General features: G+C 46.6%; 1 pseudogene; it reads left to right on the top strand.

Moving 5' to 3' along the window:
* Nucleotides 1-7,680: 7,680 nt before the first annotated feature.
* Nucleotides 7,681-27,671, top strand: LOC120704392 (annotated as a pseudogene).
* The last annotated feature ends 291 nt before the right edge of the window (nucleotides 27,672-27,962 follow it).

Raw genomic sequence — 27,962 nt, 5'->3', positions numbered from 1 at the left:
GCCGACGCCACCCTCTCCCTTCTCCTCTCCCTCTCTCTCACCCTAGGGGCGATTTCTACCTTCCAAGCATCACGAACTCGTCAATCTTTGAAGGAAGGCTCTCCTCCCCTCCGGAAACTCCGGGGAGGCTTTGGATTTGAAGTTCCCGCGCTCTCAACGGTCTCAAAGGTATTTTGAACTTCGGATCGCCCGATCTCCCAATGCCGTAGGTTTCTTTGAAAGATCTTTAGGGCATCTCTTCCTAGCATATGTAGGAACCTTTGGCTCAAGTTTCATTCAAATCCCATGGTCAAATCCTTAGATTTTTGAAACTTAGGGTTTCAGGTGCTCGAATCCGGATACTCCGGATATACACCCGGATATTCCGGATCCTATGGTCCGGAGTTTCCGGTGGTTTACTCGGAGTCTCCGGACTGGGTCACCACTGGCACTTCTTCTTCTTCCTGATCCTATCCAGCTTGGTCTTGATCTCAGTTATCTGTTCTTTAGGCATGGTGAGGCCACGTACTGGTGAGTCCTTGGAGGACGCGGAACAAAGAAGGCAAAAGCGGCGTCATGATCCTCGCACTCAAAGGGAGGATCCCCCTCGAAATCCTCCAAGGGAGCTGCGTCCACGTCATCGTGCGGGCAAGGAACCCGCTGGCAGCAGTTCAGGAAAGGAGCCAAGGAAAGCTCCTTACATTATGCAAAGCCGACCCGCAGCTCCTCCATCCCGTCCAACTCCAACAAGTAAGGGTATTGCTCATGACATTTGTCCTAAAACCCCTCCTTGCTTGCGAGTCGAATACTCTGAGCAGCACAAACTATCCAAGCGTTCCAAGGCTTCATCGACCTGGAATTGTTCCTGGCTTTGCGGTTGAGATGGAAAGAAATTACTACAAGCAAGATGTGGCACTTACGGAGGCACGCAAGGAGGAAGTCTACAAATATGACAAGAGTGAAGGTCTTGAGAGGCGTTTCTGGTGCAAGCTTCATGAAGACTTCTATTCCTCAGTGGTGATGCGTAAGTCTCGTGCTCCCATAGTCCCATGCAAGTACGTGGATTGGAAATATTATGAAAATATGAAGGATCCATTCTTTAATGAGGCTATGGAAAAGTGCAAGGAGATGGGTCTTTATGATATCATGGGTTTTCGCTATGATTGGAATGAGGAGATCCTAGCTCAATTTCACTCCTCTTTGTACTATGATGAAAGGGAGATTGCATTCTATTGGACCACCGAGGGAGCCAAATATGGAGTGGATTACATGACCTTCTCAAGGTTACTTGGACTTGGCACTGAGGATGAGAAAAGAGATCCCATTCATGTTGAGGAACAACTAAAGCCATATCAAGTACCTATCTTGTTCTACAATCCTATTTGTGCTCAAGAAGGAAAGGTCAACCATCTTCTACCGGTATACTATGCAATGAATCAATTCTTCAGAGCCACCATTGATGCAAAGGATGGTGATTCCGTGGCAGTGAGATACTATGCAGTAAACCTTCTAGCCCGTACTTTGCCCAGTGGAAGACCTTTTTGCATCATGGACTTCATTTGGAATAAGCTAAGAAGGACTATGATTGAGGCCAAGAAGTCACTTCCTACAGCACCATACATCATGTACATGATAGAGAGGGTGACAAAGGTCACATTTCCAAAGACAGTCAAGCATGAATCTCTTCACCTGTGTACCCGCTCTGGTGATGCACCACCTCCTCCTCCATCTCATGCCGGTGCAACAAGAAACCCAAGACATGATCCTGCTCCATCTTCTGTGGGTATCTCTTTATCGTCTCGTCACCGTCACCATGACTCTTTTATGAAGAGGGCCCCCCGCAGCTTGTTTGGAATGTGCAGGAACATTGCACAAGATGTTCATGAGAACACAAGGTCGATCAATGAAATTCGGGGTCACTTGGGGCTTCCTTTGGATTCTCACCGCGAGCTCCCGAACTTTGATGATCCTTTTGCTGAGTGGGATGCCGCCGATGAGGCTGCTGTTGCTGCTGCTCATGCTCCACTTCCTCGTGCTCGTCGCCAAGCTCGTTCTCCGCGTCGCCGTGCTTCTACTTCTCGCCGTGTTCCTCCAAGTGGCCAAGAAATATTTGATGAGGAAGAGGAGACCGAGGAAGACGCGCCCATAGGCTACCGTGAGCACTCCGACTCCGATGAAGATGAGGATACCTCCGAGGATGCCGCCCAAGATGAAGATGATGAGTAGATGGACTTCATGCTTCTTTTCATTCCCTTTTTGGCACTTGATGACAAAGGGGGAGTGAAACTGCCATTTATGTACTCATTTGGGCATGTGTCGCCTTTGTATCGAACTTATGTCGTTTCCTTTCCATTTCGAACTTCCTCGATCGTGCGTAAGGACTATGTGGCGTGAGAACATTTGTAATGTGTGCTACTTTGTGCCTAGATGTGTTGTTTATCTCTGTTTTAAGGAAGTTGTGCTAGGGTGAAAATTCTTTCCTTGATTGGTGACTATTTTTCTGTGTTCTCGTTCAGAAGGTCCGGATACTCCGGGATAAATGCCGGATTCTCCGGATTCCCTGACCGGAGTCTCCGGGCTCCTACCCGGAGTCTCCGGGTCTTGCTGGCAGACACATCTTTTATTGAAGTGGATTGAGTGGATAACATGTCATATGCATCACACGTGTCTTTGCACTCACCTGTTCACCCCACTGTAAAACATATAAGAGCTTTTGTGGTTCTCTTGATATATATGCCAAAATTGTTGACATGTCAAGTCAAAATTGAAATTCAAATTTCATGGCATACATTAGGGGGGAGCTCTTATATGCTAGATGTTTATCATTTTATGTTGATCAAATGAGCTACATGTGGGTTGTCATCAATCACCAAAAAGGGGGAGATTGAAAGTGATCTAGGCCCCTAAGTGGGTTTTGGTGAATAATGACAAAACACATGTATATTTAATTGTGTAATCAAGCATGTGTGCAGGTGATGAATATGTATAGGTGAATCAAGTGATGGCGTATGGCCCCTCAGAAAGGAAATGAAAAAGGCGGTGTTCAAGCATACTCATGGAATTAGATTTTATTTTTGAAATTTGAGTATAGGGACGCCATACTATCAAGAGGAACTTAATTCAAAGGTGTTGACTTGAAACTAGTGCTGAAGAGAATCTAGACAAATACTTGTGAGCCACAAAACAATTCAAGAGAGCAAAAATCGAAGTTTCCCTGCCTAACCCGGATACTCCGGGTATAGGGCCGGATACTCCGGACCCCTTTGCCCCGGAGTGTCCGGGTGCTGTTTCTGGGCTGAAAACTTGAGTTGCCCGGAGTCTCCGGGCATATACCCGGAGTCTCCGGGTACTCTTTCGCCCGACGGCTATTTTTGGGCTGAAGACTATAAATACCCCCACCATACCCCTTCAGCCCTCTCTCTTTTGCCACTTTGACGAGCTGAACTCAAACCTAAGCCAAGAAAGAGCTCTCTCACTCCCTTTTCTTCATTCTTGAGTGATTCCATTGAGGGATTTGAGTGAGAAGCAAGCAAGAGCAAGGATTCGTGCAAGTGAGCCTCATTCTCATCTCTTGAGCACTTAGTTTTGGTCAAGCCCGCGGATTCAAGTTTGTTACTCTTGGAGGCTTGTGCTCCTAGATGGCTAGGCATGCTTATGATTGCTCAATCAAGATTGTGAGCTGCACAAGAAGTTTGTAAGCTCCATTCCTCGCCGAGGAATCCATAGTAAGTAACCTTGGGCTTGAGAGGTGATCTCGCCCATGGAAGAGGAGCATAGGGGTTCTTGAGCACCGTCTCTTGAATCCTTCCTCAACAGAGACGTAGCACCTTCGGGTGTGAACTTCGGGAAACAAATCCTTGTCTCCTTTGTGCTAGTTTACTTGATTTCATTGCTAGTTGCTTGTGAGACTTCTTTTCTAGGGTTTGAGCTCGATCTACTCTCTCATGAGTTTCTAGTGAGTTCTGTTTGTTGGATATCAATCTTAAGGAACCCCTGGTACTCTTACTTTAGCTCGATCTACTTTTCATACATAGATTCTTGCAGTTTTCTTTCAGGTCGTTCATACCCAGAGACTCTGGATATATCTCCGGATACTCTGGATCACAAAACCCGGAGTATCCGGGCTCTTACCCGGAGTATCCGGGCTGGTCTGTGTCTGGCATTTTTGTTAAGTGTTTTAAATTGCAGATTGTCTATTCACCCCCCTCTAGGCATCTTAACATCCTTTCAGGTCCCAAACTCGACTATATTTGTATAGACTAGTCTCCCGCAACGGGTGCTGCCAAACACTAGACAAAGTCCACGTGTCAATAGACCCACTTTGATGTCCGTAGCCCATCAAGGCAAATGGTGTCCGTCAAAAGTGAGAATCTCCAACTCTTTGACGACCATTTCGCCTACTAAATTGGATGCCAAATATATATGATTTGGCAATAGACAATGCTTCTTATATGCGAATTTTATAATCTTGAATTCCATCAATATATTCTCAATGTGAATTCAATAAACTTGAATTCCAGCATAAACGCTCAATGCAAATTCAATAAACTTGAATTCCAGTATAAATTCTCAACTAAATTGGAACAATTATTAGGACAACCATCCAAAAAGAGTAGACCTTATAATTCAAAATTCGAAATTGGATACGCACCTTGAGGATAGTCACTATGTATAACATAGTGTAGATCCCGCAGTAGTATAAGAATACTACCTTGTGTATGACCAATTTAAAAATGAATCAAGGTAATCTCTAAATGATGTAGACCCATATGAATTCAAAATTCAAATTAGATACGCACATTGAGGATAAAATTCCACAGTGATATAGGAATATTACCTTGTGTATGATCAATATGAAAAAATTGAATTCTCGGTAATCACCAGAAATGGTGTAGACCTTTTGTCCAAATTCTAAGTTGGAATCTCACTTAGGAATAGTCGCTATGTGGAAATATAGCGTAGATTCCTCCTCGTGTATGACCAACATCCAAGAAAATGGAACAAATCATTCCAAAATAGAGAATAAATGAATTGCGTTGGATGAAGCATTTACCATGGGCTTGATCAAAAAAAATTGCGGTAACATAGTAATTGCAATGACATGAAAATGATAAAAAATTTAAGTACTGACACATATGTACAATATTGAATAATATCAATGATCGCATGTAAAAATACATGAACTCATAAATACATAAACCAAAGATAAAGATAACTGAAGGTAGAACGAAAAATTCTCCGATTCCGGCCTGCACCGCTTGTCTACGGCAGGCCGCAGAGAGAACCGGACCTTAGGCGCAGCACCGACCCGAGAGCGCACTTGGCTCGCTGAGTGCCTCAGGCCTGCTAGTAACACCAGCCTGCGGTGCCGCACCGACCCGCCGGCGCATGCCGGCTCGCCAACACGCCTGCCAGCCAACCGCTAGCCTGTAGGCACGCTAACCTGCTGTGCCTGGTCGTGGACGCACCGATCCACGAGCACCTGTGTGTCAGCCACACGGGCAGCAGCAACAGTAGGCCGCTCAGCCCGCGAGCGCGCCGGCCTGCTGCCCGCGGTCGTTGCGCTAACCCATGGACGTGCTGGCCTGCAGCCACACCAACCACCGTCGTGCTGACCCGCAAACGATGCATCGGCCCTGAGACATGCAGGCCTACGGCCGCACCGGCATCTAGCCGAGCCAGTCCGCATGTGCCGTGCTGGCCCACGATCGGAGTGGCAGCGGAGGCGCAGAGCCGCGCTGGCCCAGGTCGGCAGAGCGGTTCTGAAACCGCTCCAGCCCCAAACCACCAGCGCCGCCGTCGCCACTGCATGCTCGCCGTCGCCCTCCGAATCTGCCACCACAGTAGCCCCACCTGCCCTCCCGACGGCCGATTCAGTTTACTCCGGCGGCCGACCTCCCCTCCCCTGACCAGATCCACTCCGTCGCTAATAGCGACGCACGAGGACCGGTGCGGGTGGTGTATAGTGGAGGAGCAAAGGCCGGATTGAAAAAGTCTGGTGGTGCCGAGTACCAGCGGGACGGACTCCACGGTGGGAGGCGTCAGGAACGCTGCTCTGCGTCCTCGAGTGCCGGTCTGTCGGCGAGGATGGTAGCGGGGTGACAGGTGCGCTGGTGATGGAGGGAGACAGAGAACGGACTCCATAATCGAAACAAACGACGGTAAGCAATTCCACACTATACCGGAACTCCGGAAGTGAAGTGGTTGCAGTTTTCCCGTCGATGTAGAGCGATTAGTTCTTTTATTCTTTACTGATTCTTCAACGCATCCTTTGCAAACGGCTTATTCTGTTCATGATGCAGAAGATGGCCTTGGGATGCTGTCTGGGTGCAGTGCAACCGCCAGGATACAGGAAGAAGTTGATGCGTGTTCTTCTCTGATTCTTCTCGATCGTCAAGACAAGATGCTTCAAGGTGAAGAAGCATCAAGGCTAGTTCAGTTTGCCGGAATTTTTCGAGGATTGAATTACGCCCGGAAGAGACGATGTCGCTGCCCTCAATTTCTTCTCAATCGGCAAGAACAAGTGCTGTCGGCGAAATCGAAGAACAAAACTGCTCTTGCTTGCCGCCCACTGCACTTTCTTGTCGCACGAATTCTCTAGAGCAAAAGTGCTGATAACGTGTTTAAATTAGTAGTACTTGAATGTAAAATGAGGGAGATACAGATGAGAGGGAGTCAATCCTTGTATTGATCTCAAAAGTCTGTACATATATATACATGGGGAAGGAGTGTCACGAAGAGACACCAACGAATAAACACCCGGTGGATGAGATCACACCAGTTTATTCCTAACACTAGCATCCTAGAACGGGAACCAAACGGCCCATGTCTCCGTCGTGATGACCTGTGAATCATGTACTACTTTATTCGAGATTCCACTGGGGGGATGTTGAGATGCTCACGCAGGTCGCGACTCGCCACGCCATGATCGAAACCCTTCCGTGTCGATCGCATCGGTCACACAAAATTGAAATCAACTCCAGCTGAAGTAGTGAAGTATAGCCCACGCGTCGTCACAACTAGCTGCCAGCCTAGCGACGCGCGCGAGCTCGCCGGACATGGGTAGCAATACGGCGACGGCGGCAGGGGAGAAGGAAGCGCCGGCAGCGACGCGGCCGTCGTCGTCGTTCATGTCGGTGTTCATGCACGCGGACGCGGTGGACGTGGCGCTGATGCCAGTGGCGGAGCCTGACCAACGAGGCCCGGCCTTCGGTAATTGAGAGGTTAAATCAATGAACAGTAACAGATTTATTGTTCATTTAATGGAGATTTTGGCTGGTAAGGGGGCCGGAGTCCAGTTTGGCCTGTGAGAGGCTCCGCCCCTGGCTGATGCTGCTGGGCCTGGTGGGCGCCATGGGCGACGGCATGTGGCTCCCGGCGACGCTGCTCCTCTACATCCGCCTCACCAACGACTTGGGTCGCGGCCCCGACCTCGTCCCAGAGTTCACATCCAGGATCAACGAGGTAGGCTGCTGTTACTGTGTACTCCACATACATACACGTCAGCATCACCGGAGACTGACGAGGCAGCTTGCTTGCATCCATCCACTCGGTTCGTCCTGGTATGATGATCACAGAGCGCGAGGAACCTCGTCTTCTTGGCGTGCGTCTCCTGGTTCATGGCGTTCCTAGGTAACAACTCCCCAGCGCACACATGCTACGAACTCTGAACTGAGGCACAGTCCGTTCGTTCGATGTGTCATGTCAGAAGGGTATTGCTGGGCGCGCACGGCGGAGCGGCAGTCGCGGATGCGGGCGAGGTACCTCCGGGCGGTGCTCCGGCAGGACATTGAAGCATATCTAGGCAAATAGATGCTAATAGTATGTTTTGATGATTAATTATAATCGTATGTGACTAATGTGTGTTTTGATGAAAAAATCAATATTTGGATTAGTCTCATATCAAATGTGAAAGGAGACCCCTCAATTCGAACAATCATACGTGCCAAGAACTAAATTTCAAAAATTAAGGACTTTTCTAATCTCAAATATCGCAAGGAGATGAATGACACTTGATTTAGCTAGGTTTTATAGCTTCTAGTTCTTGACCGTACTATTAAGAGAGATTCTTGAGTTAGTAACTTGATCAAAATTGAGTGGGCCTTAGAAATCTAGCACTCTCACTCAAAAACAGCTCAAGATAGTCAAAAGAAGTCAACACAACACTTGGAAGAAGAAACAATCGAAGTTGAAATCAAATCCAAGTCAATTCAGCTAAAAACGAAGAAAAATAGTAGCACCGGTGCATCCGACGCTAGACGGAAGATCCGATGCCCTGTCGGCCTATCTTTTCTGGATGTAAGCAGAAATCAAGTCAACATACTCTATAGCACCGGTTGAACCGATGGTCCCAAGCAAATCACCGGTGTAATAGATGTACTATGTTCCAGAGAGCATGTTTGGTGGACCTCAACTCGCCTTCAGCACCGGTTGAACCGATGCTTCAGAATCAAGCACCGGTGTAATTAGCATACTATGTTCCAAAGAGTTAGTTTGAGTGGATCAGAAAACTTCTTCAGCACCGGTTGAACCGATGCCCCTTCGGAACATGCACCGGTGCAATGACGCAAGTCTGAATACTGTGTCAGAACCCCCAACGGTTACTATTTGGACACAGAGAGACCGGTTGAACCGACGCCATCAACTTTAACCCCGTCGGTTCTTCCGATGGTCACGATTTTTCTGCAGTGGACTTCCAACGGCTATGTGATCCTCTCCACTCTATATAAGGACACCATCTGGCTCATTTAAGCTGCCTTTGACGCATTGAATACCTGAGGCCACCCTTGAGAAGAAGATAGAGTGCTTTGAGCAATGAGATGAAGATCTAGAGCATTGATTGTGTTTCAACCTTGAAGAATTCAACCTTGAAGAATTCAACATTTGCAAGTGTAGCAAGTGTTCTTGCGCTAGGGCCAACTGAGTGTAGGTCAAGTGAAGGCTTAGGAGTTTGTTACTCTTGTTGTTTGACGGCACCTAGACGGTCTTGGTGATCGGGAGGTTCTTGGTGAGCTCTTGGAGTTTGTGGGAGCCCCAAGAAGAAAAACTTGTACACGGTGTGAAGCTCGCCGTTCCGGAGATGGAGAAGGGGCATTCTTAGTGATCACTTATTCCTTAGTGAAGCAAGGGAGCAATACCCTTGTGTGGGTGCTTCAACATGGATTAGGGGGGAGCGTCAACTCCTCGATACCACGGGAAAAAATTTAGTTCTCTCGTGTCCTTCGCATTTACATTCAAGCAATTAATTTTCTTTATTGTAATCTTTCTCTTCTTTGCTTGTTTGTTTGACTAGGACAATGGGATGATAGTTTGATCTCTTGTCTAGAACTTTTACTTGCCTGTGTGGTTCCCTCTAGGCAAGATGAATATGTTAGTGTGTTTTTCTTCATAAGGATCTTTCGCTAGTGTGTTCTAGTCAATAGAGTTCAAATTTATAGATTGGGCAATACTAGTCTAGGTTATGGAGTTGCTAGAAATTTGAAAAAGTCACAATTCAACCCCCTTCTTAGGCCTCGATTCTATCAATTGGTATCAGAGTTTAGACTCTCTTTAATAGGCTTAAAATCCTAGAGATGGCCCCGGGGAGTAGTGGACCGAACAAACTTGATGGGAGAAACTATAGCTATTGGAAAGCCCGCATGACTGGTTATCTAGAGGCTCTCCATGTCATTTGTTGGGTGGTCACCGAAAAACCCATTGTTGGTGATTGGAGTGAAGACCAAGTTAAATACCATGCTAGAGCCAAGAATGCTTTGTTTGATGCTCTTAGTGAGGACATCTTTGCGCGTGTCCATAGAAAGAAAATGGCTCACAAAGTTTGGAAAGATCTTAACACCATTCATGTAGGGTCTACAAAGCTTCGTGAGGAGAAGTATCAAGTGCTTAAGGAAAAATTCAAAGATTTCAAAATGTTCCCCAATGAGTTAGTTGAGCAAATGTATGTTAGATTGAATGTACTTGTTGAGGACATTAATGCTCTTGAAATTTCTCCTTTGTCTAATAGTGACATCATCCGGAAGATTCTTCACTCACTTCACAAGTCCAAGTACAATATCGTCACCTCATTGCTCTATGAGACAGATCTCTCAAAACTTGAAGCGGGTGAAGTTGTTGGAAGAATTCGATCTCATGAGATGTTTCTCTTGGAAGAAGTTGATCCTCCACAAGCCAAGAAGGATATTGAACTCAAAGCTAAGAGTGATCACAAGTCCAAAAAAAAGAACAAGTGCAAGGCTCCATCACCAAGCTCAAGTGATGATGAAACTAGTGAAGATTCAAGTGATGAAGATGGTGATGTTGAGCTTGCACTTCTCATGAGGAAGACCTCCAAGATGATGTCAAGATTAAACAAAAAAGGGTACAACTATGATCCAAAGAAGAACAAATTCCGTACCCGAAAAAACAATGACAATGCCAAGAAAATGTGCTACAATTATGGCAAATATGGACATCTCTCTTATGATTATCCCGATCCCTCAAAGCTCAACAAGAAGCAAGATGATGACAATCAAAGGCACTCAAAGAAGAGTCATGAGAAGAAGAACTTCAAGAAGAAAAAGTCTTTTAAGAGAAAGGAAGATATCAAGGCTTTTTTTGGAGAGTGGATCACCGATGGAGAATCCTCAAGTGATGATTCAAGTGAGGATGAATCCAAGAAGAAGATAGTTGGAATTGCCATGCATGGTGATGATGATGAGCCACCTCTACCTCCACCACCCATGTGTCTTATGACAAGAGGTAACTCCAAGGTGAACGATGATGACGACTCCTCTAATGATGAAAGTGAACATGGTTTATCTTCTAATAAAGTACAAACCATCCTAGATGAGTACCAACAAGTGATCAAGAAGTACAAATCTAAATGTAAAGTTCTTGAAATTGAATATGCCAAGTTTAAAGCGTCAAATGATGAGTTGCTTGTTAGACACCAAGAGGTAGTAGAAACTCATGATACATGTATTATGCATTGTTTCTAGCAAGCAACTTAGAGAGGAAGATGACAACTTACTTACTAAGCACAATGAATTGAATGTTAAACATGATGAAGTAGTTGTGCTTAATAAGTCCCTTACTTCATGCAACAAAAAAACTTAAGATTGATTATGCCAACTTAAGTGTGAAGTATCAAGAACTTGACCTTGTCTTTGATGTTTTGGATGAAGAACTAAAAAAACTCAAAAGAAAATCATCAAAATCAATGTATCTACTTCTTGTGATGATTTTATGGAGTTGCCTTACTCTACTACTTGTTATCATACTTCTTCTTCTTATTCAAAGATGAATAATAGGGAGAAACAACTTGAGAAGAAACTTGAAAGCATGACCAAGTGCATGTACAATGTGACAAGGGGAGAATACTTGCACAAGGAGATTCTCTTCCACAATGCAAGGCTCTTTGGGACAAATGGACTTGGATCATTTCCCAAGTCTCCGGAAAATTGTCCCAAGTCTCCGGAACTCAAGGCATGCCTCAACAAGAAAATTGGCTCATATTGCCAACATTGTCACATCACCGGGCATTATATAAGGGAGTGTCCGATTCTTACTCGCCCACCTCCTACCTTGCCTCCTAACTACAAGTCTCAATTCAATGAACATCATTTCTTGTTAAACAAGCTTAAAAGTGGCAAGGTTGAGGCAAAGTTTATTGGCTCTCAAATGAAGGGAAAGCTACCACGTCAACTATGGGTTTCTAAAGCTTTAGTAACTCATGTCAAAGGACCCAAACTTGCTTGGGTTCCCAAACCTAAAAAATGATTCATTTGTGTGTAGGTGAACTATAAAGCCGGTGGAAAGCATTGGGTGCTTGATAGCGGATGTACACAACACATGACCGGCTATGTAAAGATGTTCACCTCACTAGATGAAGATGTGGGCAATCATGAACATGTCATCTTTGGTGATAATTCAAAAGAAAAAGTGGTAGGTTTGGGTAAGGTAGCAATAACCAAGGATCTTTCTATCTCTAATGTGTTGCTTGTTGAGTCGGTTAGTTTCAATTTGTCATCTATTGCTCAACTTTGTGATTTAGGACTAATATGCACCTTTAGTGATAGTGAGGTTGTAGTGACAAGTAAGCAGGATAAGAGCTTAATATTTAAAGAATTTCGACATGGTAACATTAAACTTGTTGATTTCTAATCTAATGATGCAAGTTTGGCGACATGTCTCTTCTCCAAGAACTCTATGGGTTGGCTTTGGAGTCGCCGCATTGCTCATATTGGAATGAGCCAACTCAAGAACGCCTTCAAACGAAGTATGGTGGTTGGTGTAAAAAATGTTACATTTAACAAAAACAAATTGTGTAGTGCTTGTAAAGCCGGGAAGCAATTTGCATCATCACATCCCATGAAAGTTTATTTGTCAACATCAAGAAGTTTGGAGCTAATACATATAGATCTCTTTGGGCCAACCACCTACAAAAGTCTTGGCGGTAATCCCTATTGTCTTGTAATTGTTGATGATTATTCAAGATATACTTGGACTTTCTTTTTAGAGGACAACAGGAAGACCATGGGGATTTTTAAGACTTTTATCAAGCAAGCTCAAAATGAATTTGAGTCAAGTGTTGTGAAGGTCCGGAGTGATAGTGGCACGGAGTTTAGGAATACTCAAGTTGAAGAGTTTTGCAATGACATTGGCATCAAGCATGAATTCTCAACAACTTACACACTCCAACAAAATGGAGTGGTGGAGAGAAAGAATAGGACTTTGTTCACTCTTGCAAGAGCAATGTTGGATGATTATGGCATCTCACAAAGATTTTGGGTGGAAGACATCAACACCGCATGCCATGCATCCAACCGAGTCTATCTCCATCGCTTCTTGAAGAAGACGCCCTATGAACTTCTCATTGGGAGGAAGCCCAACATCTCATACTTCCGGGTCTTCGGTTGCAAGTGCTATATTTATAAGAAGAGGAAGTACCTAGGCAAGTTTGAAAGTAGATGTGATGTTGGTTTTCTTGTTGGTTGTTAACACTCCTTAGCGCCCCCGATTTATATACCGAAAGCGCACGGTTTCATGTAGCTTTTCCCTTAGAGTATTCCCCCAAGGTTTATCAATCCACGGAACCAAAGAGACAAGAAACAATCTATTAGCATAGAGATTCCTTTGTGTTGAGATGGTGAAAAACGAATCTAATCTATTAAAAACGACAAACACCAAAGGTAGCAAGACAAAGTTAGAGATAACCAATCTAGATCACTTAGATCATGCATTTGTTGTAGTTCCAGCTAGATGTAGTGAAGTAAGATAGATGTGAATCTCAATGAAAAGTATCTTTAAACTCAAAATCTCCAATCCGATCCCTCGATACCCCACCTACTTAGTGGCAATGCCCTGTCACGACGCCACCCCTTTCGACAACAGTACACTGAAGCAAGTCGAACCCCTTTTGGTAGTTCCGCCATGAACCTCTAGCCACCATGACTATAAGATCATGCTAAGCGATCTATCTCGATAATAGATCTAGGATGAAGCAAACCCAAAGAAAAGAACGAAATCGAAAAAGAGAACATGGTCGCTAAACATTCGGAATCACAAATAACTTCACCATGAATGATTGTACATCACAAGATCACAACCGGGGCCCTACCTTGATCTTGATGATCCTAGCTCCAGAACTCTGACGTGGTCTTTCTTGCAAGGTTCCCACATCGGCTAGGGAATCCCCTAGACAACTAGCACGACCCTCGGCTCTCCGAGAGGTGTCCCTCTATCTTCTCTGCTCCTTGGCGTCGTCTCCCGAACTGATCTCTGCGTGAACCTTGGGGAGGGGTCTTTAAATAGCCTCAGGAAACCCTAGGCAAAAGGGGAGGCCGAACCGACCTAAAAAAGGGCTGGGCCGGCAGGCCCAATGGGCCTAGGCCGGCCGGCCTGGCTCATTCCTTCGCCGTCTCGTGTCCTTCTTTCTCCCCAAGTCTCCTGAAATCTTCTAGAGTTTATGCCTTTCATGATTGCACCCCATTAGACGTCGTTATCTTCGAGATTTCTTCGAGGAAAAGGATAGGATGGAAAATACTTCCTTAAATATCTCTTTGCTTTGCTTTGCCCCGAAGTATCTTGATCTTATCTTGTGGGCTTTGTCCTTTGGGCTTCATTGAAGGGTGGATGTGCACGAACGGGCCACTAATCATCATGGCCTTCGGTCCTTTGTTCGGGCTTTGGCCTTCGTCTTTCTTCGTGTCATCGCGTGATCGTGGGCCTCGTCATTTCGTGTTCCAAAATTGGTCAAAAACCTGCAAAAACGAAGTACCTCCAAAATATATGTGCAAACGCGAAAACGACCAATAATTGGGCCGAGGTTAGGATGGTTAGTGATTTTGATATTAAATTCATGCCATTATCAAAGTTAAACAGGGGATAAAATGGATACTTAAGGAGCGCCAACATTGGTTACTCATCAAACTCCAAAAGCATATCGAGTATTCAATAATGCAACACGCATAATTTAAGAAACTTGTGATGTGGAGTTTGATGAGACTAATGGCTCCCAAGGGGAAGAATTTTCTTGTGATGATGTAGGTGATGAACCACTAAGAGAAGTCATGAAGAACATAGCCATTGGGCAAGTCAAGCCAAAAGAGGGAGTTGAGGAGCTACCAAGTTCATCCACTCAAGTTGAAGCCACTTCCAAGAATGACTCCAAGAATGAAGAAAAAAGTATATCATCACATCACCATTATGAGTCATACGATGAAGAAGATGGCACCTCACATCCTCCTCATGACACTCAAGATGGACAAGTGGTTGAAGAACAACTTTCATTTGATGACACTCACATCACAAGTGAACAAGTCCAAACTCAAGCCCAAGATGTTGAACCACTAGAAGATTCATCGTCTCAATCACAAGAGAGACTCACAAGAACTTCAAGAAATCATCCTATTGACTTGGTCATGGGTGACTCCACCGGTGGAGTAAGAACTCGTAGACGTCAATATGCCTCTTTTTATGAACATTACTCGTTTGTTTCTTGTTTGGAACCCACAAATATAGATGAGGCTCTTGAGGACCCGGATTGGGTGATGGCCATGCAAGAAGAGCTCAATAACTTCACCCGTAATGAAGTTTGGGTTCTTGAAGAACGTCCGCAAGACAAGAATGTCATTGGCACTAAGTGGGTCTTTCGCAACAAACAAGATGAGCATGGTGTAGTGGTTAGCAACAAGGCAAGACTTGTGGCTAAGGGCTTTGCACAAGTTGAAGGGTTGAATTTTGGTGAAACATTTGCCCCGTTGCAAGACTTGAAGCCATCCGGATCCTTTAAGCGTACGCATCACATCATAACATGAAACTCTTTTAAATGATGTGAAGAGTGCGTTTTTAAATGACTTCATTAATGAGTTGATGTTTGTTGAACAACCTCCCAGGTTTGAGGACCCTAGATATCCTAATCATGTTTATAGGTTGCACAAGGCGCTCTATGGGCTCAAGAAAGCGCCAAAGGCTTGGTATAAACGCCTTTGTGACTTCCTCCTCAACAAGGGCTTCAAGATCGGGAGGGTGGATATAACTCTATTCACAAAAATCATCAATGAAGAGCTTTTCATTTTGGAGAAATGATGGCTAGGAAATTTGAGATGTCCATGATCGGTGAGCTCAACTTCTTTCTTGGGTTTCAAATCAAGCAATTGAAGGAAGGGACTTTCATCTATCAAGAAAAATATACAAAGGATATTCTCAAGAAATTCAAGATGGATGATTGTAAGCCGATCAAGACTCAAATGCCAACTAATGCAAAGGATATTCTCAAGAAATTCAAGATGGATGATTGTAAGCCGATAAAGACTCCAATGCCAACTAATGGATGAGGGAGGTAAATCAGTTGACCAAACTCTTTATCGTTCTATGATTGGGTCACTTTTTTACCTAACCGCATCTAGGCCCGATATCTTGTTTAGCGAATGCATGTGTGCTCGCTTTCAAGCTAATCCTAAAGAATCACACCTTAGTACCGTTAAGCGGATCCTTAGATATCTCAAACATACGCCTAGCATAGGCTTGTGCTACCCCAAAGGCGCTAGTTTTACACTCTTGGGATACTCAGATTCGGACTTTGCACAAGTTGAAGGGTTGAATTTTGGTGAAACATTTGCCCCGTTGCAAGACTTGAAGCCATCCGGATCCTTTAAGCGTACGCATCACATCATAACATGAAACTCTTTTAAATGATGTGAAGAGTGCGTTTTTAAATGACTTCATTAATGAGTTGATGTTTGTTGAACAACCTCCCAGGTTTGAGGACCCTAGATATCCTAATCATGTTTATAGGTTGCACAAGGCGCTCTATGGGCTCAAGAAAGCGCCAAAGGCTTGGTATAAACGCCTTTGTGACTTCCTCCTCAACAAGGGCTTCAAGATCGGGAGGGTGGATATAACTCTATTCACAAAAATCATCAATGAAGAGCTTTTCATTTTGGAGAAATGATGGCTAGGAAATTTGAGATGTCCATGATCGGTGAGCTCAACTTCTTTCTTGGGTTTCAAATCAAGCAATTGAAGGAAGGGACTTTCATCTATCAAGAAAAATATACAAAGGATATTCTCAAGAAATTCAAGATGGATGATTGTAAGCCGATCAAGACTCAAATGCCAACTAATGCAAAGGATATTCTCAAGAAATTCAAGATGGATGATTGTAAGCCGATAAAGACTCCAATGCCAACTAATGGATGAGGGAGGTAAATCAGTTGACCAAACTCTTTATCGTTCTATGATTGGGTCACTTTTTTACCTAACCGCATCTAGGCCCGATATCTTGTTTAGCGAATGCATGTGTGCTCGCTTTCAAGCTAATCCTAAAGAATCACACCTTAGTACCGTTAAGCGGATCCTTAGATATCTCAAACATACGCCTAGCATAGGCTTGTGGTACCCCAAAGGCGCTAGTTTTACACTCTTGGGATACTCAGATTCGGACTTTGCCGGATGTCGTGTGGATCGCAAGAGTACATCGGGTGGGTGCCACTTGCTAGTTCGTTCCTTAGTCTCTTGGTTGTCAAAGAAACAAAATTCCGTGGCCTTGTCAACCGCGGAGGCGGAATACATTGCCGCCGGGGCCTGTTGTGCTCAAATCCTCTACATGAAACAAAGCCTCTTGGACTATGGTGTTGTATTAGATATGATCCCGCTCCTTTGTGATAACGAGAGTGCCGTTAAAATTGCTAATAACCCGGTTCAACACTCTCGCACCAAGCACATAGATATTCGCTATCACTTTCTAAGAGATCATGTGGCAAGGAATGATATACTACTTTGTGGTGTTCGTTCCGAAGATCAATTGGCGGATATCTTCACAAAACCTCTAGATGAGAGCACCTTTTGTAGGTTGCGAAGTGAGCTTAACGTTCTAGATGCTTCTAACGTCAAGTAATTGCCTTGTCATATAGATGCATTTCATATGTACATATGCTAGGGGCTTGTCTAACCTTGTCAAGATAGTGATGAACATGGATTTTGCATGAGCCGGTGGTCTTGGTTTCGCTCATGGCATGAAGAATGATTCATCATGAAGAAGCTTGCCGAGGGTTCAAACTTGACAGATAGATTTAAATTTTTGCAATGCATTGTGCCTGTCATATAAGATGCATCCATATTTAATTTATTGCTTTGCATGTGCATTGCATCACGTTAGTAGCATCACAAGGGAGCAAATCACACTTCGAGAATGATATTCATGCTAAATATGATATATCAACTCTACAAGGGTGATAAGATCAATATTGCGCTTTTATGCCTATTGAGCCACGTCCTAGCGAAGTTAAAGTTTCAATCTCTAAGTTCATAGGCAAAGTGGCTCATACATTTCTTGGTTTTTGTGTTTAAGCCTCGCTTGGATCTTAATTTGCCTATGTTTATGTAAAAGCTTGCGAGCACTATATGTATGAGTATTTGAGGGGTGAGGTTGTCTCTCGAAAATGGTCCAAATTAAATGTTTATAGCTTTGGTTTTGGAAATTTGGATCAGAAGTAAAGTTTGTAGTTCAGCAGAAAATTTTCTTAACCACCGGTTAAACCGACGCCCTGTTTTTCCCTGCATCGGTTCAACCGGTGCTTAACTTCTTGTGGCTTGGTTTCTGCATCGTCTCTGGAACACACTCCGGCCTTTACACCGACGGCCACCGGTGCATCCAATGATTGATGGATGAACCGACGCTCTTGCAGCGGTTCTTCCGGTGCTACTTCGTGTATTCCTGGCTTGTGCAACCTCTCTGGTCTTTTCTCCGGGCAATGCACCGACGACCATCGGATACACCGATACCCCTATGGCGGTTCTTCCGGTGCCCCCTCTGTTGACCAAGTTTCAAACTCGTTCAAATCCGGTCAAAGTTACTCCAATGGATACACCGACGCCTCCCCTCTAGCACCATCGGTTCTTCCGGTGTCATCTAGGGTTTACGGGATCGCGCACTCTGTTTCACCTTTATCCCCCGTGGGTCCCACATGTCAGCGGTACGTTTCCCTTTTCTTCCCAAATCAAAACAGCCGTCGCCGCGCCCGTGTTCCATGCCTCCACCCGCATCGCCGCCGCTGCTCGTACTCAGCCCGGCCACCGCGCTCCCACCTCGTCGCCGCCACTGTGCACGCACACTAGGCACGCCTGCGTGCTCTCTCGTACCCACGCGCCTCCGCCTACACACAACGCCGCCGTCCACGCACTGCGCCGCCGCTCGCCGACGCCGACAAGCCTCCTCCACGCACTGCTGCTCCGCTCTCGACCCTCACACGTACTGGACTGGGCACATCTTGCCTCTTCCACCCTGTGATCCTGTGCCCTCAAGATGTTCTACATTTTGCCCCAAAGGCAATTTCGTCATTGTCTTCTAGGGTTCTTTGCTGATCTGTCAGGGTATGATCTCATCTTCCTGCACATGTTCTATATCTTTAATTTCATATCCTTTACACACATGGACACATATGACCTTTGTCTTGCACAACTCACACTAGACTTTAAACATGTCAAAACCCTTTTAGTGTGACATGTCAGCCTTTATCCACTGGATGACCTTTTTCTAGGCTCATATCGATCTGTTCTTTGCTTAAGGACAATCTTACCTTTAGTGGATATCTCGTATATGCATAATTCCCCGTCTTAACTCTATTATCTTTTATCGATTCTCTATGACAGATGGCTGGTGACAAGAAGAGTAAGGGTAAGATGGTTGTACAGAAGAAGAAGAAGCGCACCCGTGAGGATCGCGAGGGAGAGCGAGCTGAGGCAATTGCAGATGAGCAGACAGGCAAGGATCGCTTCGGATTAGGGATCCTCAGGCTCAGGGGGAGCAGCTGTTATGTCGCTCAGGGCGTACTCATCAACCAGAGGTTGCACAGACCACACCCCAGTCCCGCTCTGGACCACGGACTCGAGGTGGGGGTACTCAGAGAGGAGCAGGACGTACCCAGCAGCAGCACACCGACAGTGGCACCGAGGCAGATGCTCAGCACAGCAGCGAGTCAGAGCCACCTCAGGTTGAGTTGCTGGATCTCAGGGGGATACCAGGGCCTCGAGTGAAGAGATTGAGATACGTCACCCCAGAGACGTGGTTTCCTGAGTAGAGGGATGTTGGAGTTGACCGTCCGTTTCACACTCTGCTCCAGGAGTCTTTTTACCATGCTTACTGTCAGATGGACAACAAGATCAGTGAGCACAAGATGCTTCACTGGGTCGCTCTGCGTGTGGCAGCCGGTGGAGTTCCTGTACTCCCTTTCTTTGAGCACTATGATGGGCTACCAGCGCTACTCAGTGAGAGGTCCCGGTACATCTGCGAGTGGGTTCGCGTTTTCTACGCCACCCTGTTTGTTGAGGAGGACCGTCAGTTTATTGATTTCATATTTCATGAGAGGCACTATCGGTTGACTCGCGCCAGATTGGCTACCTATCTTGGAGTTCAGATCTCAGAAGAGCCACACTACCTTCATTACATGGCTTATGGGAACACCGTGCCCCCTCGTCGTCCCCACGAGACTCACTTTCCGTCCGACGAGGAGGTCAGTGTCCTCTTTCAGTAGCCCTTCCTGCCAGGCACACCGACGACCCCGGACAGACTGACTCCCGTGGCTCACACCATACACCTAGCTTTGAGGAAGAGTCTGTTGTTCCGGATTGGATATAATGAGGGGATCACAGCTCTGCAGCAGTGGCTACTACTGTATATCATGACAGGTCGAGACTTCGACCTTGTCGACTTCTTTATCTGCGAGCTAGAGGACGTGATCATGGATGGGATGACAGTTCACCGTCGCCATCCCTTTGCTCACTGGATCTGCTGGATTCTTGCCCAGCTTGGACAGAATGCTCATATGGATGTGCTAGAGCAGTCGAGGACACATTTCATAGTATATTATCCTACTGCTCCTCGAGACGGACGTCGTGGCTCGAGAGGCCAGCGCAGAGCCCAGTAGATTTTGGACGAGCATGTATTGGCTGAGGGCAGGATTGCAGTAGATCCGACGGCAGCCGAGGATGCTTCACTCGCTGCAGCAGAGGCCCAGCTCCCGCACTACCTGTCCACTGACTCGGAGGACTTGGAGGATGAAGAGGACTACATTCCCACTGTTTTCATCCCTCGAGGTGCTCACGATCATGAGGCAGGATCTTCTGGTGCAGCCGGAGCCTCTGCTCCTCCAGTTTCAGCTGCTCAGGTCACTCAGCCGGATTCACTAGCAACTATTCTTTCGAGGCTCACTGACCAGCAGGACAGGTTTGCTGCAGCTCAGTAAAGCATGCAAGCCGAGCAGGCTCGCCAGCGGGAGGCCCAGACACTTGTGCTCGAGGGGATACGCCAGCAGCAGGAGGCCATGAGGATACAGCTCCAGCAGCAGTCCCAGATTCAGCAGCAGATGTCCACCTTCTTCTCGGGATGCTTTGGACAGCTGTACCATCACACTAGATTGCCTGAGCCACAACTTCCTACACCCCAGCAGCTCCAGTTTAATTCTACTGCACCTCCTCCACCTGCTGGCGGGTTCGTGCAGACACCCCTTGTGTCGTTCCCGATGTCTCCACTCCTTCAGACCGGGGTGTTCGCCAGCCCAGCTCATACTCCTACTCCTGCTCCACAGCCGAGTGTCATGACAGCCGAGCAGCGAGCTGAGTTTCTCAGACAGCAGCAGGTTCTGCATCAGCTTCAACACCCTTCAGCTCAGTCGCTTACCTTCGAGTCACCCTCACAGCCTGAGGTGCTCCGTCGGTCTGCTGTTCGGACCACTCCGCCAGACCTAACTCCTGTCACATCTGCTCCTCCGACGGACTCCACGGTCGTCGTCTTAGAGCCAACTGCTACTTCTGCTCCGCCCACTTCTGCTGCTCTGACGACTCCGTTCGAGCAGAAGTCCTCTACGGCTGACGAAGACTGGACAGACGATGACATCGACGACACCGCCACGCAGTTCTCCACCGGACCGAGCATGAAGACTCCGTCTTCTCCAGCCCAGGACTAGATTGCCTTTCTTTTTGGTGCTTTGTTGCCAAAGGGGGGATAGATAGGGGGAGTAGAGATAGGGGGAGCCTTGGTGGTTTGTGGCGTGTTTGGATCTTCATGGATTTTATGTATGGAAAAGTTATTTGGATATTGTGTATGCTCTGTGTTAACATGTCCCTACATGTGTTTTATTTCAAGTAATACATACTTGCTTATCTCTTTCAATTTCATATCTTTGTATCTCTACGTTGTGTTGTCATCAATCACCAAAAAGAGGGAGATTGAAGCGCATCTAGGCTGATAGATGCTAATGGTAAGTTTCGGTAATTAATGACAACCGTATGCGACTAATATGTGTTTTGATGGAAAATCAATGATTGGATTAGTCTCATATAAAATGTAAAAGGAGACCCCTCAATTTGAATAATCATACGTGCCAAGGCCTGAATTTCAAAGATTAAAGACCTTTGTAATCTCAAGTGTCACAAGGAGATGAAGGACACTTGATTTAGCTAGGTTTTATAGGTTTTAGTTCTTGGTCGTACTATTAAGAGGGGTTCTTGAGTTAGTAGCTTGACCAAAATTGAGTTGGCCTTAGAAATCTAGCACACTCGCTCAAAAACAGCTCAAGATAGTTAAAAGAAGTCAACACAACACTTGAAAGAAGAAATAATCGAAGTTAAAATCAAATCCAAGTCAATTCAGCTGAAAACAAAGAAAAACAGTAGCATTTAACCGATGCCTTAGCATCGGTGCATCCGACGCTTGCCGGAAGATCCGATGCCCTGTCGACCTATCTCTTCTGGATGCAAGCAGAAATCAAGTCAACATACTCTATAGCACTGGTTGAACCGATGGTCCCAAGTAAATCACCGGTGTAATAGATGTACTATGTTCCAGAGAGCATGTTTGGTGGACCTCAACTCGCCTTCAGCACCGATTGAACTGACGCTTCAAAATCAAGCACCGGTGTAATTGGCATACTATGTTCCAGAGAGCTTGTTTGAGTGGATCAAAAAACTTCTTCAGCACCGGTTGAACCGATGCCTCTTCAGAGCATGCACCGGTGCAATGACGCAAACCTGAATACTGTGTCAGAACCCCCAACGGCTACTATTTGGACACAGAGAGACCGGTTGAACCGACGCCATCAACTTTAACCCCGTCGGTTCTTCCGATTGTCACGATTTTTCTGCAGTGGACTTCCAACGGCTATGTGACCCTTTTCACTCTATATAAGGGCACCCTCTAGCTCATTTAAACTGTCTTTGACGCATTGAATACCTGAGGCTACCCTTGAGAAGAAGAGAGATTGCTTTGAGCAATGAGATGAAGATCTAGAGCATTGATTGTGTTTCAACCTTGAAAAATTCAACCTTTGCAAGTGTAGCAAGTGTGCTTGAGTTAGGGCCAACTGAGTGTAGGTCAAGTGAAGGATTAGGAGCTTGTTACTCTTGGTGTTTGACGGCACCAAGACGGTTTTGGTGATCGGGAGGTTCTTGGTGAGCTCTTAGAGTTTGTGGGAGCCCCAAGAAGAAAAGCTTGTACACGGTGTGAAGCTTGTCGTTCCGGAGATGGAGAAGGAGCATTCTTAGTGATCACTTGATCCTTAGTGAAGCAAGGGAGCAATACCCTTGTGTGGGTGCTCCAACGTGGATTAGGGGGGAGCGTCAACTCCTCGATACCACGGAAAAAAATCCGGTTGTCTCGTGTCCTTCGCATTTACATTCAAGCAATTAATTTCCTTTATTGTGATATTGCTCTTCTTTGCTTGTTTGTTTGACTAGGACAATGACATGATAGTTTGATCTCTTGTCTAGAACTTTTACTTGCCAGGGTGGTTCCCTCTAGGCAAGATGAATATGTTAGTGTGTTTTTCTTCCTAAGGATTCTTCGCTATTGTGCTCTAGTCAATATGGTTCAAATTTGTAGAATGGGCAATACTAGTCTAGATTAAGGATTTACTAGAAATTTGAAAAAAGATCCAATTCAACCCCTTCTTGGTCTGGATCCTTTCAGACATGGAGTACTTCGACCTCAGGGCGGGCTCGACGTCGGAGGTGGTGACCAGCGTCTCCAGCGACAGCCTCATCGTGCAGGACGCCCTAGCCGAGAAGGTGCCCAGCTTCGTGATGAACGCCACCCTGTTCGTTGGCTGCTACGTCTTGGGGTTCGCGGTGCTCTGGAGGCTCGCGCTGGTGGCGCTGTCGTCCGCGCTGCTGCTCGTCGTCCCCGGGATCGTCTACGGCCGATTCCTCAGCGGCATCGCCCGCCGGATCAGGGACCAGTACGGCCGCCCGGGCGCCATCGCCGAGCAGATCGTGTCATCGGCGCGCACCGTGCACGCTTCGGTGGCGGTGGCGGAGAGGAGCACCGCCGCGCGGTTCTCCGCCGCGCTCGAGGAGTCGGCGCGGCTCGGGGTCAAGCAACGGCGTGACCTTCGCCCTCGGCAGCAACGGCGTGACCTTCGCCATCTGGGCCATCAACATCTGGTACGGCAGCCGCCTCGTCATGTACCACGGCTGCCCGGGCGGCACCGTCTTCGCCATCTCCTACGCATCGTCAACGGTGGCCTGTACGTACGTGAATGGATTGGAATCCCTGCTAGTATTCAATTCATCGGTGAGGATCGACAATGGCAGCGGCGCCATTGGCACTGACGAACCAGCATCTATCAACCATGCGTGCAGGGCTCTAGGGAGCGGGCTGTCGAACGTGAAGTACTTCTCCGAGGCGGGCGCGGCGGCGGAGAGGATCCTGGAGGTGATCCGTCGGGTGCCCAAGATCGACTCGGGGAGCGACGACGGCGACGAGCTGCCCAATGTCACCGGGGAGGTGGAGTTCAGGAACGTCGGGTTCCGCTACACGCTTCAACCTGCGCGTGCCAGCGGGGCGGATAGTGGCGCTAGTCGGCGGCAGCGGGTCGGGGAAGTCGACGGTGATCGCACTGATCGCACTGCTGGAGCGTTTCTATGACCCATCGTCCGGGGAGGTCCTGCTGGACGGCGTCGACATCCGGCGGCTGCGGATCAAGTGGCTGCGCTCGCAGATGGGGCTCGTCAGCCAGGAGCCGCCATTGTTGGCGGCGTCGATAATGGAGAACATACGGTTCGGCAAGGAAGACGCCACGGCGGAGGAGGTCATCGCAGCTGCCAGAGCGGCCAACGCACACGACTTCATCGCCCAGCTGCCGCAGGGCTACGACACGCAAGTAATGTTTCTTTTCATCGCGCACTACTTAATTATTACTTATTACTAGTGATTACTTTCTTCGATTTCAAATTCAAATATAGATTGTTTTGCCTTTCTAGATAAAGGATTTCAAATAGTTGTGCGCCGTAAAAGAGCTCTCTGGATATATATTCCCTTCATTCCAAATTATAGGTCGTTTGACTTTTTCGAACTCAAGTTTGACCACTCATCTTATTTAAAATTTTATACAAAACATAATTTTTTTTGTTGTGGCTTGTTTTATGAATACAAGTTCTTTAAGAATGACTTAAATTTGACTATATTTGCACAAATTTTTTGAATAAGACGAGCGGTCAAACTTGATGTCAAAAAAGTCGAATAACCTGCAATTTGGAACAGAGAAATTACTTCTTAGTTCTTACTGTGATTACTGTGAAATATGAGCCCATGTTCTTACTGTGATAATACTGCTAACCAGTTCAGAAATAACAACAGGTGGGTGAGAGTGGTGTCCAAATGTCCGGCGGGCAGAAGCAGAGGATTGCAATAGCCAGATCGATCTTGAAGTCGCCCAAGATCCTCCTGCTCGACGAAGCCACGAGCGCACTGGACACGGAGTCGGAGCGCATCGTGCAAGAGGCGCTCGACCTGGCCTCTACGAGTCGAACAGCTATTGTTGTTGCACATCGCCTCTCCACCATCCGGAACGCTGACAAGATCGCTGTCATGCAGTCCGGTGAGGTCAAAGAGCTAGGCTCCCACGATGAGCTTAGTGCTATTGAGCATGGCCTCTACACATCTCTCACTCGTCTTCAGCAGACCAGAGATTTACATGATGAGGCCCATGAGATCGGCAGAATCGCTAGTACACCTGTTGCTGCTGGACAATCCAACAGAGACAACAACATGAGCAGGGAATTATCTTTGGTTAGCAGGTCCGACCCAGGACGGTTAATGGGAGATGCAGGAAACGATGACAGCATGGAGAAGTCGTCATCAATGCCTCCTGTCCCATCCTTCAGAAGGCTGCTTATGATTAACATGCCGGAGTGGAAGCAGATGCTAATCGGGAGCTTCAGTGCTGTTGTGCTTGGAGGCATCCAGCCCGTGCAAGCATATGGCATGGGGAGTATGTTTTCAGTCTACTTCTTGGCAGATCATGCCGAGATCAAGGAAAAAACTAGGGTCTATGTTCTCTTGTTTGTTGCCCTTGCGGTGCTCTCATTGTTGCTCAATATCGGACAGCATTACAGCTTTGGTGTCATGGGCGAATACCTCACCAAGAGGATAAGGGAACAGATGCTAGCAAAGGTCCTTACATTTGAGATTGGGTGGTTTGATCGTGAAGAGAACTCCACTGGCGCCATCTGCTCGCAGCTAGCCAAGGATTTCAATGCGGTATGTACTGTACATAGGCAATGGCTAAAGTTTGTGATCGTACTTGAAAAAGAATCAAACTTCATCAAAGCATTGTAATTTTTTTTGTTGTAGGTGAGGTCACTCGTGGGTGACCGAATGGCTCTGCTTGTCCAAGCAGGCTCTGCGGTGCTCATCGCCTGCACCATGGGCTTGGCCATTGCATGGCGTTTAGCGCTTGTCATGTTAGCAGTGCAGCCTCTAATCATCATGTGCTTCTATACTCGGAATGTCTTGCTAAAGAGCATGTCCAAGAAGTCAGTAGAAGCACAGTCTCAGAGTAGCAAGCTGGCTGCTGAAGCTGTGTCCAACGTTCGCACCGTCATTGCCTTCTCATCCCAAGCCTGCATCCTACGCCTCTTCAAGCAAGCACAGAGTGGGCCACGCAAGGAAAGCATTCGGCGGTCATGGTTTTCAGGACTTGGACTGGGCACCTCCTTGGCCCTTATGATATGTTCATGGGCACTTTACTTTTGGTATGGCGGCAAGCTCATGGCCGAGCACCACATCAACACTAGGGAGCAAATGCAGACCTACATGATCTTAGTGACCACAGGGCGTGTGATTGCAGAAGCAGGAAGCACAACAACGGATCTTGCTAAAGGCTCGGCTGCAATTGCTTCATTGTTTGCTATTCTTGACCGGGAAACAGAAATCGACCCTGACAGTCCTGATGGATGCAAGCCAGAGAAGATCAAAGGCGAGGTGGAAATTCTGAACATTGATTTCGCATACCCATCAAGGCCAGATGCAGTCATCTTCAGAGGATTTTCCTTGAGCATACCCCAAGGCAAGTCAACGGCACTTATTGGGCAAAGCGGTTCTGGCAAGTCAACCATCATTGCACTTATCGAGCGATTCTACGACCCACTTGCAGGGGTGGTGAAGATCGACGGTAGAGACATAAAAACTTATAATCTCAGGGCACTGCGGCGACACATTGGGCTGGTTAGCCAGGAGACAACACTAATTGCAGGCACAATTAGAGAGAACATTGTGTATGGTACGGAAACCTCAAGCGAGGCAGAAATCGAGGATGCTGCGAGGTCTGCAAATGCACACGAATTCATCAGCAACCTCAAGGATGGGTATGACACGTGGTGCGGCGAGCGAGGTTTTCAGCTCTCGGGAGGGCAAAAACAACGCGTCGCGATCGCTCGCGCCATCCTGAAAAACCCTTCCATCTTGCTACTAGATGAAGCTACGAGTGCGCTGGACAGCAGCTCAGAAAATGTGGTTCAAGAGGCGCTAGACCGAGTTTTGATCGGCAGGACAACTGTAGTGGTGGCGCACAGGCTCACCAGCATCATGAACTGCGACATGATCGCCGTGCTTGATAGGGGAATGATTGTGGAGGAGGGGACACATGCGGCCCTCATGGGCAAGGGTCCCTCCGGCACTTACTTTAGATTGGTTAGGTTGCAGCAAGGATGCAACTGACACTGATTCTGTGACAACACAACATCATTTTCCAATATTCAGCAAACCAATGAAGTTTCTTGTGAGAAAATAGGAAAGTTTTCCTCATATCGAGCTTGCAGTTTCTTAATGCCTCTACTGAAAGTTACTTGTGAGAAAACAGGTGCACAAGTGTATCGAGCTTGCAGTTTCTTAATGCCTCTACTGAAAACAGCGAAGTTTAAGAAATCTTAGAGAAGTATACATGAAGCTGTGCGTTTTACCTCATTCTTTTGTGGCTTATTCAGTGACGGATGTTATATCTGCTTGCTATTTAGCTCATAGAAAAATTGGATTACTGATTACCATAAAATGAGTACAGTGGTAGCGGAAGTGCAGAAAATAGAGATGAGACACCATTTCAATTTAGCTGAAGAGGAGATCTGAATGCAGAGCAGCAGATGTCATCAGCGCATTTAGGATCGAGTATACCAGCTCCACTGCATGTCATGAGCGCATTCTAGAGGCTAAAGTTTAACCCTGTGATATTTTT

This window comes from Panicum virgatum, chromosome 1K, assembly GCF_016808335.1.
Source record: "Panicum virgatum strain AP13 chromosome 1K, P.virgatum_v5, whole genome shotgun sequence".
Taxonomy (NCBI): domain Eukaryota; kingdom Viridiplantae; phylum Streptophyta; class Magnoliopsida; order Poales; family Poaceae; genus Panicum; species Panicum virgatum.
The sequence above is the reverse complement of the archived record's forward strand: the minus strand, read 5'-3'. Positions and strand labels throughout refer to the sequence as shown.